General features: G+C 44.1%; 1 protein-coding gene across 1 annotated transcript in view; it reads left to right on the top strand.

The window, feature by feature from the left end:
* Positions 1-21,299: 21,299 nt before the first annotated feature.
* TPPP (tubulin polymerization promoting protein) overlaps positions 21,300-22,460 on the top strand; it is a 73,944-nt gene continuing 72,783 nt past the window's right edge. The window contains exon 1 of the mRNA XM_086743087.1: positions 21,300-21,390. The gene's annotated coding sequence lies outside the window, so the exon portion shown is untranslated. The remainder of the gene's footprint in view (positions 21,391-22,460) is intronic.

Below are 22,460 nucleotides of genomic sequence, written 5' to 3'. Positions count from 1 at the left end.
TGGTTTCTTTAAAATCCTTGGCCTTAAAATGGTCCAATTCCTTACTAGCAGTCCTATGTCAAATCATGTGGTAACAGAGGTGTTAAGTTACCAAGTTAAATTCCAAAAGAGCTCCTGTCTGTACAGATATGGCTAAAAATAGCCGACGTTATCAGTTCTTAGTCTTACCAGGAATTTGTTTGTCAAACTAACTAAACTCTAGATGTGAGAGAATCCCTATCTGTTCCTGGAGGCTGGTGGGTGCCAATATGAGAGTTCTGTGAAATTATCACTTCGATCTCCTCTTTCCATGCCTGTACCATAATTTTCTTCCATGTTTCATTGTTGTTTGTAACATTTTTTCTGTTTACAAAGGGCCATAGAAATACTGGATCTCTGAAAGTTAGCTAGTCTCACCACCTTGGTCAGCTGCAGCTGTGCCTAGCTGAGTCTTGAAAACCTCCAGGGCTGGAGATTTCAAATCTCTCTGGGAAATTGTTCCAGGGCTACACAACTACTACTCCTAGGGGAGGCTTGTCCTGATGTTTTTCCTAACTTCTATCAAGAAAATTATAAAACAGGGCTTGTGTACTTCATCTTGGAGAAAATTTACAGCTCTAAAATAGCATGTAAAAAAGCAAGATATCTTTCTTCAAAGAATGTCCTAAGATTTAACTATCCGTATTTTAAAGGGGAAGAAGTGGGACTTATTTCACACTAACATTTATCCAACTAAAAAAGATCAGAATTTGTACCACGTTGAAAAGTGAGCATATCACATGAATTTTGCTGTTTTCTTGAGGTGAAGATCTGACAATCCTGAAAATGGAAATTCACTTTCATTCCTCTTACCCCTGCCCACATGCCACCTTTTTTTAAAGGATTTTCCACATATATTCCTGGCCATCCTTCTAGGGCTCGATGGGAAGATCATGCAGGTTTCTGTAAGAACTGCTTCATTATTTATATCCATTAATAAATGGGTGCTCTATAAGGAGCTGTAGAAATCATGTACAAGCTTCCAAAGCCCTAAAGTAGGCTTAACTGAAGAAATATATTTGTGTAAAAGCACAACTTTTTTTTTTCTGCATGTGAGATACTTCTTCCTTTCCTCACCTCTGCTTTTACTTAAAATCTATGCTCACACTGCCTTTGACAAGAGTGTCATGAATCTGTCCCACACTGCACATTCTTTTACTAAGAAATGACAGAAAAACTTTGTTGAGCTCTATCAACTCCCTTCAAATCATTATGTGGGAGAAAAGTGTTGCCTTCTTTTTGTAGTCAGTGTTGTCTTTGTGAGCTTGGGGGTTTTTTTTCCAATATTTTAGCTTAAAATTAGTTCTGTGGGGAAGTAATAAGCATGCATTTGTATGTTTATTTTATTACTGAACATTAGTATGCTGAGCGCATGATGAAGTAGATTATATTCTCTGCTTTGTTGCCTTTGGGAAGGACTCAGGCTGTCACAGACTGGCAGCCAAACAGTTTGTTGGAACAGCAGCTTTACAGGATGACATAATGTGCTTTCTAATCACTTCTAAGTTGGGTCAAAGGAAAAAAACTAAGGATTGACCACAGAGTTCCTTTGAGAGAGGGGATTTGCCTGCCTGTCAGGCTGCTGAGTGGCTCTGGCCTGTACACCAGTGGGACCATGGCTTTTTCTTTCCACTTAGTAAAAAAACATTTAGAGAGAGGATTCCACTTCTAATTTGAAGTGGACTTTGGCACTCGTTCTAGGACAGGCCCTGTAACCCTGACTGTTCTCACCTAAAACTTCATTTTACTTTATAAGATTAGTCTTGTGAACAATTTTAGTGTGGGTGAGCAACTGAGAAACTGTGCTGGAAGCTATTTAATTCCTCTGCAAATAATGCAACAACTATTAACACAATATTCACAAATGGATTCCTTGTGACTTTAAAAGTGAAACACTTGAACTAGATGACCTTTAAAGGTCCCTTCTAAACCAAACAATTCTATGATTCACCCACCTTATCATTGATGCATTAGCTTTTTTTTTCAGATTTTTAAGTCTATCTTCAAGGTACAGATTTTGAAATTCTGCAGTGTGTTCTAGACGCAGTGGGTTTTTTTTGCTGCTGGTATTTATAATTGCCTTGGTTTTTGGTATTTAATGAATAAAATGCAAGCAGAAGAAATTTTAGTTTTAACTCTTTAAAATTAATTATAGTTTAAATACAATTATTTTTATTTTAAATCTTCCCTTAATCTAACTTTCTATAGTTTTAGCATTTAGTCTTGTGGAAAACTGGACTATTTTAACAAAGACTTTAACAACTAATTAGAAGAATGTCAAACCTCAAACATTTGTACTCATTTTAATTTGTACTGCTTTGCTGAAGAATTTGAAGAATAGTTGTACAAAACTAGAAAGAGGGAAAATGCAATATTTCAGAGTTTTGTCCAAGCAACTGAATTTTCTGGGGAGTGTACAAAGTATTGCTGTTCTGTATGCTCAGAACTGGCTGATCTAAATCTGAGAATTTTTCCATAGCCTTTGGCCATTTTCTATCAGTGTTTGGGTGTTTGTTTTTATTCTGTAATGGTTAACTGGGTGGCCAGAGACACATAGGATATGCATATGAAATTCTCTGTGTAATAGCAAAATGACCAAAAGCTTTTGAGGATCTCACTCATAGTGGCTTACATGAGGAAGAACAAGTTGCACTAAAGGCAACTGCGCCCATAGGTCTGTTGTAGACACATGCAAAACAGGCGCTTACTGACTATCCTGACAGGATTGTCAGGATATATCTCTTTTTGTCTACTACAGATAGGATGTAATATAATATTATTTCTCAAATAGTGCAATTTAACTTCTAGACATTTCTTCACCTTCTTTATTTACTTGATATTCTTTTTCCAAATAAAGTTATGTGCTAGGCTTTGCTGGATGAAGATTTTAAACTTCCCGTGTAGGGTCTTTGCCTCACAGGAGTGAATTGGGATGGAAGATCAAGATGGGCGTCAGAATCAAACTCCTAATAGCATGAAGGACCACAAAAGTGTAGAGAAGTAAGCTGCTGTCAGCAACATCGTGTAATCTTTGGTGCTGGGGTTGGGTGGTGACTGAGGCAGGAGCATTCAATTAGGGGAAGAGAAAGGGAATTCTGCACGAAAGCAAGTGTTCTCACTGGTGGATAGATCCTAAAACTAGCCCTTGGAAACTGTCTTTTTTTTAAATGGGAAATTTTAAACAAAGCCATTTTGGTCTGCACTCATTCTATGTCATTGTGCCTATTTAATAGATGTTAGCAAAAAAAAAACCCAATAACTTGAATTATTCTCTGTCCAAAAGCTGGTGGAGAGTACTTAATCTACTGTTCTAATCCTGATAAACTGTTGTCTAGCTGCTCTTTAGTAAGACTGTCTCATATAAAAGTTCAGTAGGGCCTGTTGCGATAGGACAAGGGGTAATGGTTTTAAACTAGAGGGAGGTAGATTTAGATTGGATATTAGGAAAACATTTTTTACAATGAGGGCTGTAGAACACTGGAACAGGTTGCCCAGAGAGGTGGTGGAAGCCCCATCCCTGGAAACGTTCAAGGCCAGGTTGGATGAGGCTCTAGCAACCTGATCTAGTCGGGGATGTCCCTGCTCCTTGCAGGAGGGTTGGAATAGAGGACCTTTGAAGGTCCCTTCCAACTCTATCCATTCTATGATTCTATGAAAAGCCTCATAGACAAGCTGTTGCTGTAGGCACTGGCTGAGCAGACAGTGAGGTGGATTGAAAACTGGCTGAATGGCCAGGCTTCGATGGTGGTGATCAGCAGTGTACCCAAATCAATGTGATTCAAATCACCTATTTGGAGGCCAGTATCAAGCAGTGTACCTGCCTTGGGGGGCAGAGTACCTACTGGGTCCAGTCCTGTTTAACATCTTCATTAATGATCTGAATGATGGGGCAGAGTGTTCCCTCAGCAAGTTTGCAGATGACACAAAACTGGGAGGCCAGAGGGGTGTGCTGCCATCCAGAGGGACCTGGACAGGCTGGAGCAATGGGCTGACAGTACGTGTTGGGGACCATCCAGCTGGAAAGCAGCTTGGCAGAAAAGGACCCAGGGTGACGGTGGACATCAGGCTGAACAGGAACCAGCGATGTGCCCTTCATACAAAGCAGGCTAATGTCATTCTAGGCTGCAAGTAGGAGGAGTGCTGCTGGCAGGTTGAGGGAGGTGATCCTTCCCCTCTACTCAGCACTGGTGAGGCCACACCTGGAGCACTGTGTCCAGTCAGAAGACATAGGGCTACTAGAGCAAGTGCAGTGAAGAGCCATGAGGATGATTAAGGGACTAGAGCAACCTCAGGGGGGGAATCTTGTTAAAGCCTATAAATACCTGATGGGAGGGTACAAAGATGATAGAGCCAGGCTTTGGTTTTTTTTTTGGTGCCCAGTGACAAGACTTGAAGCACAAACTGAAACACAGGAGGTGCCGCCTGACCATCAAAACTACTTTTTCACTGTGAGGGTGACTGAGCACTGGCGCAGATTGTCCAGAAGGGTTGTGGAATCTCTGTCCTTGGAGATATTCAAAAGCCATCTGGATGTGGTCCTGGGCAACCAACTATAGGTGGCCCTGGTTGAGCTGGGGTGTTGGATCACATGACCTCCAGAGTTCCTTACCAGTCTTACCCATTCTGTCAGTTTGTGATATCACCTAGTAGACAGGAATAGGGAAAGGAGGGGAACTAAGTAGCATTGCCAACAGTGGCCACACTTCCTCTGTTATGGCAGTTATGGGCAAGCAGTTATGTGCAGTTATTCACAGGGTGCAGTGAAATGTCCATTTCAGGGCTGTAATGTAATGTCAGGGAAGTGTAGTATAGTGCTGTGATATGAGGCCCGCAAGAACAGGCCTGTGGGTCCAAAGATGGCAGACCTTTATTAGTGCTGCTTTATTAAGTTCATTTGAAAAAGTAAAACTGGGCTTGGTGGCCTTGCAGAAGGAAGTGAAAGGAAAGCAGAGAACAGGTGTACAAGAATGCGTATGTTTGCCTGAGTGAGAGCAGAAGTGCTGAGATGCATCTGGAGTGTGTCTTTCCAGGGTGGGAACATAATGTTGCCAGGCCAGATGAGAGTAAAGAGCCACCCTGAGCCCAGCATAGTGCCAGGAGGATGAGCGCTGAAAACATGAGATAAACATGCTCAAGTGCTCAGCAACAGCTCTTATCAGGCCAAATAAACCTTCCAGAGCCATATGTATGTTTGCCCTGCTCCTCCTAGCCCTTTCAATACCATCTGTATTAGCAGAGGCAAATCCACTCCCCTAGCCGCTAGTCAGTGGCACACTATTGTGAGCAGGGCACGTACTCTCTGCTCCCATCAGAAATACGTGCCCAGGTTTCAGCTGCCTGATTGGGAACCATGTTCTAAAAACCACTTAAATTTTTTCACGATCAATGAATGCCTGATCTGCCAGTGTGCCACCTTAAAGAGCTCTCCTCTATCTCTGTCTTTGTGTAGGGAGAAGCAGTTAGACAGCTGTTTCAATAGGTTAGTCTATTGAAATCCAGCCACCTTTTTGTATTATTCTCTTGTAAAACAGGTTACCCATTCACCTGAACCTTGCAGTAGCCCTTCTTTCTCTCTGTGCTGCTTGAATTCACCTTTTGATTCACTAATGAGCCCGAATGGCCATGAATACTTTCCAGCCTTACTGGAAAACACTGTCCAACACAATTTTAGGGTATGTTTGCCTTTTCAATAATCTCACTGTGTTTTTAGCTTATCAACAGCTAATACACGTCCTTATGTTTAGTTTCCAATTAATTTTCAATTTTTCTTCAGTTAGTGCTCAAGTTTTCGTATTTTATACTGTCCACTTTTAAAGTGTTGCTACAGTTCTGAGTCATCTGGTTTTACTGTTTGATATCTTCCTTCTCTAAACTGTCTGTGTCTCCTAGCTGCTTTATATGGGCTTTCTCATTTCTCAGGCTTCTCAGTTAAGGAACATGTTAAACTAAAGGCCCAGATATTAAACCAAATACTTAGACCCTTAAAGGAACACAACATTTAACATCCCTCTAGTTATGGCATGGAGTAGGAAATACAATATTTTGTTTTGTTGTATATTCTTGAATAAATAATTTTATATCTTTTTTACTTTTTCTCTTTATTCTGTATCTTTAATGTAAGATCTCTACCTGCCTTCAGGCTCCTCTGCTGCAACCAGCTGGCTGAGGTGACCCTGTGGACACAGCACACAGCCTGAAGGCCACACTGGACATGCAGCACAGCACAGTGCAGCGCAGGCCTGTGCCTGCTCACGCGAGCTGTGATGGCGATCACCAGCACCTCCGCGTACAGCAGTAACCCAGTCAGGATAAATGCACCAGTTCACCTAGGTGTTATCAGCACTTGCAATTTGTTTTTCCCTCTGCTTTCACACTTACACATTTCTATTCATGCTTGATTCATACCAGTCTTGATGTTTCTGTGTCTCTGCGGTACTATGTTTGTACGCTGCTTCAGGAAGCACAGTGTGAAATCCTGTCTCTTTCACTCGGTGCTTTTCTTCCCATCAGTTCAACACAGGTATGAGATAACGAGTTTAGCCTCTGAAAGGTTTTACTTGAAAAAGCACCTATTTGTGAAACTAGAACTCTTTTAAATTAAAATCCACTAAAATCCAAAATACAGAGCTGCGTCTATCAGTGTACCCCATCTTTCCCTCTTGCCATCAGAAGAAGCACAAGATTGGGTTATTGGACTGGTGGCCATGAAACATAGTGCTCTGATTTATTATACAAAAAACTATTCTGGACATGAATAACTGGCAGAAGTGTTCTGAGACAGTCATTATGTAACCTGAGTTTTTTTAGATGCTTCTGGGTGTAGTTCAATATATAAAGAATACCAGTGCATACTTTAGTGGCTTTATTGCTGATGTTTGTTGGACAAAAAGTAGTCTATGTTGCACATTATAGAACTTTGCCAAATATTTTTCACAGAAATTTCTCTCTATAATGCATGATGCTTTTTTTTAACCCTTATATTTAATTTTATTTTTTGGCTTAGCTGTTTTCTACTTTATCCAAGTGGTAGACCAACAGTGCTTTAAAAAAGCGGAACTTTTGAAACTGAGCTATGTAGCTCAGTTGAAATGGTAGCTGCTAAATCAAAGCTTTGAGTACATTGCAGTCAACTACTGTAAGGACTTTGATATCCTCAGAAACCTGAAGAAGTTGCCCCTCTGATTCCACTTATTCTCACATCTCTCTGCTTTATGAGACAACTTCATTTTTATGGCTCACATTAGAAGTTCTGCTGCTGTAATAAAAGAGTGCGGGAGCATATCAAACAAATTTCCAGTGTTGAAACTCTTTGTTTGATAATTTAGTACTAAAGGGGTTCTGTTGTTGTTGTTGTTGTTGTTTTGTTTTTCTGTTTTTCCCAGCACATCAAGTATTATCCCTCTGCATGTCTGTGATGTAATCAGAGCACTAGTTATTGTTCTCCTAAACAGCATATATACCAAACATAAAAGCCCAAAGCTGACAAACTAGGTACTGTTTTCTTTGGGTAATTCAACTGACTTGATTTGAGTAATCATTTAACCATCAGCATTTAAATGTGATCTGAGACAATTCTAGAAAAATCCTGATCCTATGCTAAGCTCTGGTAATACAGTGTAGCCTTGTCGCTTGTCAGACATGACTTGTATGGCTGCTCCATGTACACAGGAAAAAGAAAAAAAAAAAAAGAAAGAGAGGGAACAGGACATAGCAAACCTCCAGATCTGAGGTTTTGAATGTCTTCTAGCAATTCACGCCTGATTAAACCTCAGTTTAATGCCTGATTTCTTTTCCTCCTTATCCTGATCTGCTCTTGCTTAGTGCAGGAGTTTTACACTCCTAAAGCAGAAGCAGCAGAGTGTGTTACCATGTTTCAGGTATTGCATGAATAGTCTGATACAAAGTCACCTACCTGTAGCAGTACTATGACACAAGACAGTATGAAATTGCCTGTTTGAGACATGGACAGACACTCCACTCGGACATCTTGTTACAGTGGTGATAAAAGTAGAAGTCATCTAATCTAAACACCTGCAGACAAGGATATCTTGATCAGCTTTAGCAAAATTTGACAAAAGAGTATGTCTGTGCCTTTTAGTGTGAAAAGAATAGCCTTCACCTCCATTGGGTAGCAAATGTTAATGGTAAAACTGTTAGTTTTAGTGGGGCTAGAACTTCACATGTTGATTCTAGGCTGAATTACAATAAGTTCACAAGTGGTACCAGCATATATTCATGCTGATGGGATGAGCTCTAACAAAGCTCTGCTTGTGTTAACACCACTAGAAAAAGAAAGTATCACAACTAAGACTGTTGGGTAGGCTTATATTATTGTCTCTAGCTAAGAAAAAAGATGACGTGATAGTTGCTTGGATAACAATCACTTAGTTTTAACACAAATCTACATCTCTTATCACTTCATTTTCTAATCAATGAATACTTATTAACAGTAATCTGTTATAAAATATCACAGTAAAGAAAAGAATTCTTACTTTTACACAAAGAAAATAGTTGTGGAATTTTGTGCTGGGGCAGTCAGTGACATTTGAGATGAACAAACGGGTGGGTTTAAGAAATGCTTAATATGTTATCATATCTGCTGACACAAAGTAATTGAAACTAAACTGTATTAAAAAGTACCCGGCTTCTCAGATTCTAGCAGCTAATTGCTGTGAGTATCTGAAGGAACTTATTTTGTTCTATGGGCAGTCTTGGTAAAGTTTTTTATTTTTCATTTTGACTTCCCCACCTCTCCCTGAAGCATTTGAGAATGTAGGTCACCAGAGGCAAAACAGTGCTGAAAAAGTCTTGCTCTAAGGAAATACCTTGGTGTGGCCATTTCCATAGAAATGCCATCAGGTTTTGTTTACTGTCTTAAATGTAATGCTGAATCTTTGCTATTAGACTTTACGATGCTTACCATCTCTGCAGTTCTGAGGTTCACTTCCTGGCCATTTCCCCTCCTGCCAAAATGAAAAGTGTGATTTATACCTCCTCCTGAAAGTATTTTACGGCTCTGAGTAAATGCTGAGCTAACAAAGATAAAGTTGGGGCTATACATGCTAAATTGAATAAACTACCAAAAAGGGGCAACAAAATTATTTTCAACAGTTAACTGAGGGGAAAAAAATCTGAAAATGAATTCATACTGCAGCAACCACTTTATCTTTTGCCCATTGTATGAAATTTTGTAGAATATAGATATTTAGAAGTGTTTAGGTCCTTTGGGCTTTTGAATGTGCCATCTTTAACTATGAAGTTGTGGCTTTAACTACAAAGTCACTTCACATAGAGCTAAGATATTCAGTGAAAGACAGACTTGCCTTAAAAAGCTTTTCTTTAAAAGAACTACCTCTTGTCATAACGTTCACATCACTGAACACTTCCCTAATAAAGACTTTTTTTTTCCTTTTATGTAATGGCTTTGTGCTACAATATCTTTATGCCTCTCAGATATTCTTACTGTAAAATGGATTATCCTCAATTTATGTCTACGAAACAGATGCAGAGGGAGATTGAGGATGTTGCTAGCTGCTCCATGAAAAGCCCGTACAAAATACTCCACTGGAATCCAGGTTTCTTAAATCTTGATCCAAATTATTGGATCTGCTGCAGAAGTTTATCCTTTCCTAGTGTTGTTCTGTATTGTTCTACTTTCTTCCTTTTCACTTTTTGGTAGAGGGCTGCGTAAGATAATATAATATGCATTAGAATAGCATTCCATCTGAAAGAAAGAGCATGTGATAAGGTACTTCCAAAATGGGTCTGTGTGCAACAGAGAAGAATGAGTGAGATAGATGGGCTGGTTTTAACTTTATACCTTCTGAAGCTCTATGTGCTCTGATTCAAGCTCAACTTTTTGTTAACATTGGTTTTTGATGGGAGATTTGGCAAACAATAAAAAAAAAAAAGAAGGAATTCTATCACGGCTGGGCATTTGCAGGATGCGCATGTGCATTGTTAGTGCGATAAAGTTATTTTATTAATACATGTGCACATCTCCTGAACTCTGGCTTCTATATTTGCATGATTTTATTATTAATTTATATTTCAGGAAAATTGATAAGCAGCACTGATTCCATAAGCATAATTGGATTAGTTTCTATACAAAGTTACAGGACAGCACACTGCAAAATACAGAATGTCCTAAGTCAAACTTACTGTGCATGAGAATGCAAACTTCCCTTCATGCTTGTCTACCTACCTGAAATTCTAACACATTATATATACAATTTCTTGCACTTTTATATATAAAAATGTATTTGTACTGCTAGTGGGGGTTGGGCAGGTAGCTAGTTTTGCCCTCCTGTAAATGACTGAGACTATACACATAGCTGCACATAAATGGACTATGCGTAACGTAGTTTGACATGTTGATAATAAGTATGTTGCACATACATATACAAATGATAATATATTTATGACTGTTTGTATAACTTGGAAACTTGTACTTTATTTTCACCAGACGAAGACTGAAGTAGGCTTGATTGATTTTTAGTTTCTGTAACTATTCCAAGAAGTGGTTAAAAAAAGCAAAAAAAAATAAAACCCTATTTTTCTAAATGGAGTTACTACCTGGCATTCAAAAATTATTCCATCATTTTGATGGAAGTTTCAACGAAATGAAAACTTTTTGATTCACAAAAATATTCTGATTAAAACGTATCACATTTGAAAATTGCAAGCAAACTAAAGTCACCTTTTATAATAATAATGCGATCCTGGAGATACATTTTCCTGTTCAGGCTGGATGATTTGAAAAAAACTTTTTACTTACTGTTTAATAGTATCTGACTCAAGATATGATGTAACCACTGATCCACTGAACACCTAGTGTTTAGGTAACTTATCATTTTGTCAGTGTTGCATCTCATGTCTCTCAGTCTGGCCATGAAGGTTTTGAACTCTGGTGGAACTGGCTTAAAGTATTAGCAAAGGAGCTGCCTAAGCAGGAAAGAATTCTCTGTCTTGTAGAGAGCTAGGGAAGGAAGGAGGAAAAAGCTAAAAAATATTTAAACAGCAAAACCTTTGAACAGAATTCATATAAGGATAAGCATTATAGCAATAACAGGGATGGGTAGTAAGTATAGAAACTTGAAAAGAAGCTGTGTAAACTGCAGGAAGTAGGTCTGCATCCCTCCTAGAAGACTTTGTCTTGAAATAAAAGAACTGGCGCGTTGACTGATGGAGAGAACAAAGTAGGGAAATATGTACAGTTTTATTTTGAATAGGTCTATGTACTTCTTGTAGTGTTAATTAAAATCTGTAATATTCTGGAATTCAGCATGAAATCCAGTTGTGCTTTTCTTATTGTGAAGCTCTGAAAAGGGAAACTGTAGGGCCAGACTGTCTACTCTCTGTTATCATCAGCCCAGAGGCAAGAAAGTTCATCCTTAAACTTCAGCTTGCAGGAATTTTGTGTTCTGAATGTCCCTGTGGGACCCAGGGTATGGCCAGTGCCTGCCCTCTGCTCCATTCCTGGATTCTAAGGAAATGAGCTCCTGCTGAAGTGGCTTGGGAATGTCTAGCAAGAGTATATCAGAGAAAATGACATTTGATCAAGCATATTTTCAAGTGTTTATTTAGAAAAGCAAATGAAAATTTAAAATGCTAGGTCACACTGACAAATCATCAGGTCAGGTCGCATGTGAACTTACACAGTGGTCTGTGCTCAGAAGAAAAGATTCACCCACAGCTACCGCCTACAAACACAGCTGTCCTGTCCTCTTGGGATAGCAGCTAACCTTAGGATAAGATAGTGAGATCTTAAGGCCATGGTCAAGAGTCTTTTATTCTTGTGAGGGAATGGACTTTGAGGGGAGATTGAGCTAATCAAGCATAGAACTGTTCTCATTATTTGCTGCAAGGCCCTGTTCTCCGTCTTACCAGTGTGAAACTCAATAGATTATTTTCTGGACGGAGAGAAATAATTCTTTGTGAAGGGATGAGAGAAGGCTGCTGGGAGCTCTAGGGAATTTATTATAACAGTGTAATTGTATCATATAAAGCAAGTGTACTGAGTGCTGCAGAAATTAATAACGTAGATACATGTTGGCATTCACATTATTTTATTTTTTGAAGAAATATCCAAGGTGCACATAGCACTCTATGATAGCATTCTTGAGTTAAAAATGAAAAGAAATGCAGACAAAGAAGAACTGTCCAATCTCCCACTTTAAAATAAGGAAAGAGTTAATTTGCACAAATAATTAAAATGAATCCAAAGTTACATTACTTTATTAAGGTAGCATGATAATATGGTGGGTTGACCTTGGCTAGCTGTTAGGTGCCCACTAAGCCACTCCATCACTCCTTTTGCTCAACAAGACATATGACAAAAGGCTCATGGGTCAAGGTGAGGACATGGAGAACACTCAGCAATTACCATCACAGGCAAAGCAGACTTGACTTGGGGAAATCGACTTAATTTATTAACAAGTAAACAGAGTAGGGTAGTGAGAAATAAGAACAAAGCTTAAAACACCTTCTCTCAACCCCTGTCTTCTCCCTAGGCTCAAATTCATTCCTGACTTCTCCACCTGCTCCCCCCGAGCAGCACAGGGTGATGAGGAATAGGGGTTGCGGTCTGTTCATAACGCTTTGTCTCTGCTGCTCCTTCCCCCTCACACTCTTCCCTTGGTCCAGCATGGGGTCCCTCCCATGGGAGACAGTCCTTCACAAGTCCTTCTCCAACATGAGTCCTTCCCACAGGCTGCAGTTCTTCAAGAACTGCTCCAGCATGGGTCTTTTCCACAGGGTGCAGTCCCTCAGAGACAGACTGCTCTAGTGTGGGTCCCTTGATGGGGTCACAAGTCCTGCCAGAAAACCTCTTCCAGCGCGGGCTCTCCACAGGGTCACAGCCTCCTTTGCTCTGGAGTGGGGTCCTCCACGGGCTGCAGGTGGATCTCTGCTCCTCCATGGGCCTCCATGGGCTGCAGGGGGACAGCCTGTCTTGCCATGGGCTGCACTACAGGCTGCAGGGGAATCTCTGCTTGAAGCGCCTCCTCTCCCTCCCTCTTCACTGACCTTGGTGTCTGCAGGGTTGTCTCTCACATATTCTCACTCCTCTCTCCTGGCTGCTGCTATTGTGCAGTGGTTTTTACCCCTTCTTGAATCACAGGGGCACTACCACCATCGCTGATGGGCTCAACTTTGGCCAGTGGCAGGTCCATCCTGGAGCCAGCTGGAACCAGCTCTGTCTGACATGGTGGCAGCTTCTGGCATCTTCTCACAGAAGCCACCCCTGTAGCCCCTCCCACTACCAAACTGCTGCCACGTGAACCAAATAAAGATAACCCTAAAATAGGCTTTTGTAATTTTATACTACATTTAATAAAAATTAGTTTGAGAGGTGTAAAAAACAAGTGTCTTGAACAATAAACATCAGTTGAAGAACTAAATAAAGAAATTAACCTTTTTTTCTCGTCTTCACTCTGGCCCCTGGAGGGTGAGCTACCTGGCAGACTGTGAACTGAATGATGGAATGGAGGCCAGCGAGGATTAGGTTGGCAGAACATGCTTGCCCTGAGGTGTCCTTGACTTCTTTTTGTGACTCATTTCTCTTTACTGAAACTGGATGATGGCACATTTTCAACAGTATGCATTCAGGACTAGAAACTAAATTCATAAGTTTAGTTAAATTAGATTGTTAAATTAAACCTTGAAATCCCTCTCTATTTGAGGACAGAGGGTCTTCAAAGAGTGACCAGAAATTAAGCATTGTTAGGATATTTGATTAAAAGCTGATTTCCACACTCTAAATGTAGCAAAGAGCAACAATGGCAAACAGGCAATACTCTGTCCTTATGGTGAACTCAGAGAAACAGATCCCCTGTCCCAGTGCCCCTCAGGAATGTCACAAAAGAGAACCAAAACCCATCATCCAGGTCTGAAGCCCACCAGATGAGTCTGGAAAGGCTCTTCAGAGCAACTTACGGACTGAAATGCAGGGCTACTGGCCAGGGGGTATAGGACATATTATGGGATGCAGGGGAATAGAATAGAATAGAATAGAATAGAATAGAATAGAATAGAATCGAATCGAATCGAATCGAATCGAATCGGATCGAATCGAATCGGATCGGATCGTTGGAAGGTATCTACAATGATCATATAGGCCAACTGCCTGACCACTACAGGGCTGACCAAATGTTAAAGCATGTTATTAGGGACATTGTCCAAATGTCTCTTCAACATTGACAGGCACAGGGCATCGATCACCTCTCTAGGAAGCCTGCTCCAGGGTTTGACCACCCTCTTGGTAACGAAATGCTTCCTAATATCAAGTCTGAACCTCCCCTGACATTCAGAGAATCTTAGGATTGCACAAGACTTCTTTAGGCACACTTAGGGGACAAACCAAAGGCAGAGAAAGGGAGGGATCACGGTGACTTGGAGAGGAACAAGTGTGAGCAAATAGAGGGCTAAGAGGACAAAAGGCGTCACTCATGTAGACAGGTTGCTGGTCAGTATGCGTGTCTGGTCATGCCCTGCACCTAGTCATCACCTGCTGTCTTGCCGCCTTCTTAAATTCCATTTCTAACTATTTTCCCAGATGGGGGCACTCTCTGTTCTGTGTGGATGTGATCTTACGGAGGTCTAAGTGCCAGCAACTGGAATCAGAACACGGGCCTATGTGGGCATTCTAGTTTAGCTCCACTCAGGACCAAGCTATGCAGTTTTACACTCACTCTCCCCACCCTCTGAGGGAATCGGGGAGAGATAATATAACAAAAAGCTCGAGGTTTGAGATAAGGAGAGGGAGGGATCTTTCAAGTTACCAAGTTACCATTACAGGCAAAACAGACTCTACTTGGGGAAAACTATTTCAATTTATTATTAATAAAACCAAAGCAGGATAATGAGAGAGAACAAGAACAACTTCCCCCCTCCCCTCCCTCTTCCTGGGCTTAACATTATCTCTACCTCCTTCCCCACCTCCCTGACCAGCAGAGTGGGGAATAGCGAATGGGGGTCACAGTCAGTTCATCACATGTTGTTTTCTGCCGCTCCTTCCTCCTCAGGGGAAGAACTCCTCACATTCCTCCTCTGCTCCAGTGTGAGGTCCCTCCCACAGACGAACTGCTCCAGCATGGTGGAGCATGTGGTACATTCCCTCAGGAACCGGCTGCTCCAGCTCAGGCCCTCCATGTGCCACAGCCTCCTTCATGGGAAACTTCTAGCAGCTTCTCACAGAAGCTGCCAGTGTAGCCCCCCGCTACACAAAACTAACACAGTGGGCCTGCTTATCAGCAGTGTAATCAACTGGAGAGACTGGAGTGAGTGAAAACAAATGTCAACAACTGCAGTGCAGATCAGGGGTCATGTGTCTGTGGTGTGAGCAATTGGACCAAGCAACAGTACAAATATCAAGCCAAACTAGGTGGAAAATAGGTTAAGAGGCTTGAGAACAAAGTGTGTCTCTGGAAGTAAGGCAGTTGGAGAAGCTGGCTTCCAAGGGAACAGGAGGTCTATGCCACCTGATGGAGGGGCTGTAAGATCTGAAGGCCAACTGAGAGACTACATGTGTGTGTGTTTCTGTGTGGGAGGTAACTGGGGAGAACAAGGATTCAGGATGGATGGACAGCATGTCTAAGCTATTGGGTAGTGTGTGCCCAGTTACTGGAGGGATCCACAGCATGCATATTTATGTGCTGCTGTGTCCAAGGAAATCTGTACCAGCAGCTGGAGTGGGACTGTGGGGTCTGGGGACTAGCATGCCCAGGTGTCAGCAACTAGTGTCAGATCAAGGATCCATGGCCAGTTACCAGACGGACTGTGTGTCTAAGTCTAGCTACTGAGAGATCCATAGTGCGTGTTTTTGTGAGTGACGAGGTCTGTATCAGCAATTGGAGTGGGTTTGCAGGCCTTGGGGGCTCGTCCATCTAGGCTACAGTGGCAGGGGAGATCGGGGATCCACGTATCAGCAGATCCATAGCGTATGCATCTGTGAGAGAGGTCTGTTCCAGCAAGTGGAGTGGGATTGCAGGTCTTAGGGGCTCATATGCCCAGGGTACAGCAGTGGGGGAGATCGAGGATCCAGGGATAGACTGGATATCTAAGCTCAGCTGCCAGAGGAATCTATATTATATATATGTATATATTTCCTAATGGACCTTCATCCTGATCAGCCAAAGTGGAACAAGATGAGGCCATTGGTGCTCTTTGTGTTTGTGTGAGTGCTGAGTGTTTCTGTCTGTACTGATCTATGCAGTTGTCCATGTGTGTATGTGTATGTATGTGTTGCAGAAATGTGTTTGTATGTTTGTGCCTACTGGGAATACAGGTTTAGTCTCACTGCTGGTTGGAGGTAGAGGCATGGAGCTGCAGCAGCCTTGCGTCTATCAGACAAGGATATGACAAGGATATGACAAGTTTGGAAGCGTGCTCTGCCCTCCCTGAGACAGAAGCAGGAACATCCACCAGAAAAAAAACAACAAAACATCACGAAGGGGATCCTGTATCCTCCCCCCACCAAGCAGAAAACTTAAAGAAAAGGTGTGAATAGAGACAAGTCTACACTCTCTATGGCCCTCCTTGCCTACCTCACTTTCCCAGGTGCCTCTATACAACAGGAGGTTGCCTTCTACGTCAAGAAATGGATAGATTGTGAAGAGTGGTCTCTGAAGAACAGCCACAAGCAGGTTGAAAGCTTATGGGTGAGAATCAGAGACAGAGCCAACAAAGGGAACCTTTGGTTGGTGTTTACTACAGGCCATCCGATTAAGAGGATTGGATGAAACCTTCTTACTCCAGCTACAGGAGGCATCATGTTCACAGACTCTCATCCTGCTGGGTAACTTCAGCCACCCCATCATCTGTGGAAAAGATATCACGGAGGGCTGTAGGCAATCCAGGAGACTCTTGGAATGCATTGAAGACATATTCTCAAGCCAGGTTACAGACAGCCCTACCAGAGGGCCTATTGGTCACCAACACAAGTGAGCTAATTGTTGACGTCAGCACTGGAGGAAGTCTGAGCTGCAGTGATCATGCACTGGTGGAGTTTGCAGTCCTGAGGGAAATATGTCAGGCAAAGAGTAAAGTCAGGCCCCTGAAATTTAGGAAAGCAAATCTGAAGCTGTTCAAGGAGCTAGTCAATGGGACCCCCTGGGAAACTGCCCTCAGGGACAAGGGAGCAGGACAGAGCTGGCAGATTTTTAAGGATGCTTTCCCTAGGGCACAAGAGCTCTTGATCCCCAGCTACAAGAAATGAGGAAAGAAAGGCAAGAGACTGGCATGGATGAGTCAAGACCTGCTGGTCAGAGCACAAAGGAAATGCACAAGCAGTAAAAGCAGGGGCAGGTATGCTGGGAAGAGTATAAGGATGATTGCCTGGTTGTGTAGGGAGGGGGTCAGGAAGGCCAAGGCACAGCTGGAGCTGAGTGTGGAAAGCGATGCAAAGAATAATAAGAAAGGCTTCTGTAGGTATGTCAGCCAGGAAAGGAAGGTCAATGAAAGTGCAATCTCCTGATGAACACAACTCGCAAACTGGTAACAATGAACAAGGAGAAGGCTGAGGTACTCCGGAATTTTTTTTGCCTCAGTCTTCACTGGCAATCTCTGTCCTCACACATTTTAAGTAGATGGACCTCAAGGCAGGGACTGGGGGAGCAAAGTTGCTCCCACTGTAAAAGAAGATCAGGTTCATGACCACCTGAGAAACCTGAACATACATAAGTTTATGGGACCTGAGAAGATGCATCCCAGAGAGAACTGGCTAATGTACTTGCCAAGCCACTCTCCATGATATTTGAAAAGTCATGGCTGTCAGGTGAAGTCCTCAGAGACTGGAAAAAGGGAAACATTGCACTCATTTTTTAAAAGGGTAGAAAGGAGGACTCTAGGAACTACCAACCTGTCAGCCTCACCTCTGTGCCTGGGAAGATGATGGAACAGGTCTTCCTAGAAGCTATGCTAAGGCACATGGAGGATAGGGAGGTGATTAAAGACAAGCTTGGCTTGGCTTCACCAAGGGCAAGTCTTGCCTGACCAAGCTGGTGGCCTTCTAAGATGCAATGACTATGTCAGTGGATGAGGAAGAGCTACTGGTGTAATCTATTTGGACTTCTGTAAGGTCCTTGGCACAGTCCCCCTCAACATCTTTCTCTCTAAATTGGAGAGATGTGGATTTGACGGATGGACTATTCAGTGGATAAGGGATGGTTGCATCCAGAGAGTAGCAGTCAACAAATCAGTGTCTGGATGGAAATCAGTGATGAGTGGTGTCCTGCAGGAGTCTGTACTGGGACCAGTACTTTTTAATTTCTTCCTCAATGACACAGACAGTGGGATCAAGTGCACTCTTAGCAAATTTGCAGATGACACCAAGATGAGTGATGTGGGTGGCATGCCTGAGGAATGGGATGCCATTCAGAGGGACGTGGACAAGGTCAAGCAGTGGGCCCAGGTGAACCTCATGACATTCAACAAGGCTAAGTGCAAAGTCCTGCACCTGGGTTGGGGCAAGTCCTGATATCAATACAGGCTGAGGGATGAAGGGATTGGGAGCAACCCTGTGGAGAAGGACCTGGGGATACTGGTGGACAAAAAATTGGACGTAAGCCATCAACATGCGCTCACAGCCCAGAAAGCCAATCATATCCTAGGCTACATAAAAAGCCAGCAGGTGGAGGGAGGTGATTCTGCCCCTCTACTCCACTCTGGTGAGATCTCACCTGGAGTACTGGAGCTCCTAACATAAGAAGGACATGTACCTGTTGGAGCAGGTCCAGAGGAGGGCCATGAAAATGATCAGAGGAATGAAATTCCTCTCCAGTGATGACAGGCTGAGAGAGTTTGGGTTGTTCAGCCTAGAGAAGAGAAGGCTCTGGGCAGACTTTATAGCAACCTTTCAATACCTAAAGGGGCCTTATAAGAAAGATTGGGATAGACTTCTTAGTAGGGCCTGTTGTGATAGGACAAGGGCTAATAGTTTTAAACTAAAAAAGGGTAGATTCAGACTAGATATAAGAAAAAAATTTTTTACAATGAGGGTGGTGGAACACTGGAACAGGTTGCCCAACCCTGGTAGATGCCTCATCCCTGGAAACCTTCAAGGTCAGGTTGGATGGGGTTCTAAGCAACCTGACCTAGATGAAGATGTTCCTGCTCCTTGCAGGGCAGGGTTGGACCAGATGAGCTTTAAAGGTTCCCTTCCCAAACCATTCCATGATTCTATGATTCTATGAGGTTTGCTTTTTTCTCTCTCTCTTTTTTTTTTTTAATGAAGCACAAATAAATTGTAAAATTTCTTTGAAGTCTGTCATAGAATCAAATTTGGGTAATTCTGATTCTGCGTGTTTCCAAAGACTGACGGCATGGTTTGTGACAGAAAATTCTATTAAAGAAACAGAGACTTATTCTAAACTGTGTGGGATGGAGGAAATAATTGAAAATAATGTACAACCAGCCCCATATTAAACATTACGAGAATAGTCTCCACTGGGCTTTTTACCATACTTTCTTTCATGTTAATCTATATTGCATTCATTTTTGCCTTCAAAACTAGGGTCTGATTTAAAGTTGTACCTGTCTTAATCTGTTTCTCAGCTGTATGGTAGGGACACTTCTTGACCCTCAGGCCAGCTCAGGCTTCGTAAAGGGTGTGTCCAGTTCTGGAGCCCCCAGCATAAGAAGGACATGGACCAGTTGGAGAGGGTCCAGAGAAGGGCCATGAAGATGATCAGAGGGCTGGAGCACCTCTGCTATGAGGACAGGCTGAGGGAGTTGGGGCTGTTCAGCCTGGAGAAGAGGAGGCTCTGGGGAGGTCTTCCAATACCTCAAGGGGGCCTACAGGAAAGACTGGGAGAAACTTCATCAGGGCCTGTTGTGATAGGATGAGGGGTAATGGTTTTAAAATAGAAAGAGGTAGATTCACATTAGACATCAGGAAATTTTTTTTTACAGAAACACTGGAACAGGTTGCCCAGAGAGGTGGTGGATGCCCCATCCCTGGAAACGTTCAAGGCCAGGTTGGATGAGGCTCCGAGCAACCTGATCTAGTCAGGCATGTCCCCTCCTTGCAGGGGGTTTGGACTCAATGACCTTTGAAGGTCCCTTCCAACTCTAACTGTTCTATGATTCTATGATTCTTGTGTCTGCATGGTGAAGGAGAAAACTTGGAAAAAAATACAACATGATTTTGGCTTGTGCTTTCATGAGAGATTACAAGTGCATTTGCCATACTCTATCACAAGAAGTTAATTAGTAGTGCAGCCAAACTCAGTAAGAGGCCTCAAAGCATTTATGACATTCTGTATCATTTCAAAATTTGCCTTAAGATGCACAATAATAGTTTATAAACTCTTATAAAAATAGTTTATAAACTCTTATTTCAGTATCTTAAGGCAGGTACAGGTATATGACTATTTTTAAAAGTTAGCTATGTATCCTGCATTTCAAAAATTGGGACTCCACTGCACATTAGCGGCTTCCTTTAGCTTTTCTCGCTCACCGCTGCAGGTAGATTGTTTTAGCTTGATTCCAGCACAGCAGCTATCGAGTTATGGTCCACCAAGCTCTGCTGGGTCATTGGACTCTGGTTATAAATTAATGAATGAGGACACACAACAGTTTGTTAGATATCTGCTGACTCCTGAACTGTCTCTGTGCTGTAAGATTTTGGATGGGATTGTTCCAGACTAGGTTAGTGGCTGCATCTCTCCGCTCCTAGGCAAGTGGCAAGCTGAGGGAAGATGAGGTTTTATGGAATACCTACTGCACTGCACAGCCCAGTCTTTTACATGATTTCTGTTTACTGCATGTCAACAACCACGGCTTCAAGCAGAGCCGAGCAGCAACCCAGAGCCAAACCTGCCGGAGCCCAGCGGGCACAGAGGACTGCGGCGCTCCTTGGCCTCTCCTTCTCCGTCAGGGAGGGGGAATGGGATGCTCGAGATGGCGGAATCTGCTGGATCCGGCCTCGGCTCCAGAGCCAGCCGCAGCGGGGGGTCCACCGGCCTGTCCTGCCCCACGCTCCTGCTGAGGGGAGCGGTCGGGGAGCCGCTGCCGCCCGGCCCGGCCGCTGCCCCCAAGCACCGGACAGCAAGCGGAGTGGAGCGGGCAGAGCCGCCGCCAGCCGCAACCGGCCATTTAAGGCAGCAAAGGCAGCAGCTTGCCCTGCGCTAATTCATTACCTCAGGCTCCGCAGGGGGCGTGAGCGGCCGCCCGCCGGACAGCCCGCCCGGCCTATGAGGGCGAGCGGCGGAGGGGCGGGCAGGCGGTGCCGGGCCCTCGCCAATGCCCGGGCAGCGGGGGCGGTGCCTGCCGGAGCCGCCGGGCCGGCTTGACAGCGGCCGCAGCCAGCGGCGGAGTGTGGGCGAGTGTCAGCAGGTTGGGCCGGCGGGACCTGGCGCCCCTCCATAGCCGACGGTGAGTGGGCACCTCTTGCGGGACGGGCGAGACAGGTGCCTCTTTTTGAGGGTGCCATCCTTGCCGTCTCACCCCCCCCTCCCCCGCCTTCCAGCGCGCTGGCTAATTGATTTCTGTTCGGGTAACGAGGCGCAGGGGGAGGGGGCAGCGCTGCCCTGGGCTGGCAGCCCCCGGTGTCGCGGTGCTGCCGGCAGCCCCTCCCCGCCGGGGGGGCGCGCGCGGCCGCAGCCATTATGTAACGCCCGCTGGGGGCTGCGGGCGCGGCGGCGGCCGCTGCTTTCCCTCCGCAGGATTAACCCCCTCGCTGTCTCTGCCGTTCTTCTGTGTCCCTCCTGCTCCCCCGGGAGAGGAGCTTGGTGCAGAGCTGCTCTCCGTTGCCATCCCGCCGGGATTAGCGTCGGCAACCGCATCGCCCCGCCGCCGCCGGGGTGCGCGGCCGCAGCCTGTACAAAGCCGTTTCCCGGGGACACCGCGGCAGCAGGTCGATGGGCGGGCGGTGGTGGTGGCTGGCCAGCCCGGCTGTGCCTGCGGGCAGCTCCCGGAGGAGCTGGGGCCGAGATCCACCTTGCGCACACCCCGAAGGTTCTCCGTTGTCTAGGGGCGGCGGCGACGCCTCAGGCGCTGCAGCTGCTCCTGCGTGTTCTTGTGCGGAGCGAACGGCCCCCTTTTATGGAGATTGATGGGTAAAGGCGATTTGCCTTGTCTTTTGCTTTATTTTTTTTTTTTTAATGCCCAGATGTTAGCTGAAGAGGCTTTGTCTCCCAGAACTGCGCCTGTATGGCGTCCTCCGTGAAAACCAGCGTCAGGTGTGGGAGGCTGTTTAGGGACCGCAGTGTTTATAGCCGCAGCATAAAGCGAAGTACCGATACTTTAGGGTGAAAAACAGGACGAGACAAAATCCCGTGAATTAATCTGTGACCCCAGCTAGCTAGTTTGAAAACAAATACACACACCACCCCCTGCCCCCCCGTTTAAATCAGCAGTGGTTGCAAGTATTTCTTCAGTCCTGGGTGACAGCTCTTATACATGGGTGAGCTTCTTCCACGGGGAAGCTGCGTGTGTGCTGCGAG

The sequence above is a fragment of the Chlamydotis macqueenii genome, chromosome 2, assembly GCF_036417535.1.
Source record: "Chlamydotis macqueenii isolate bChlMac1 chromosome 2, bChlMac1.mat, whole genome shotgun sequence".
NCBI lineage: Eukaryota > Metazoa > Chordata > Aves > Otidiformes > Otididae > Chlamydotis > Chlamydotis macqueenii.
This window is presented reverse-complemented; position numbering and strand designations above follow the sequence as displayed.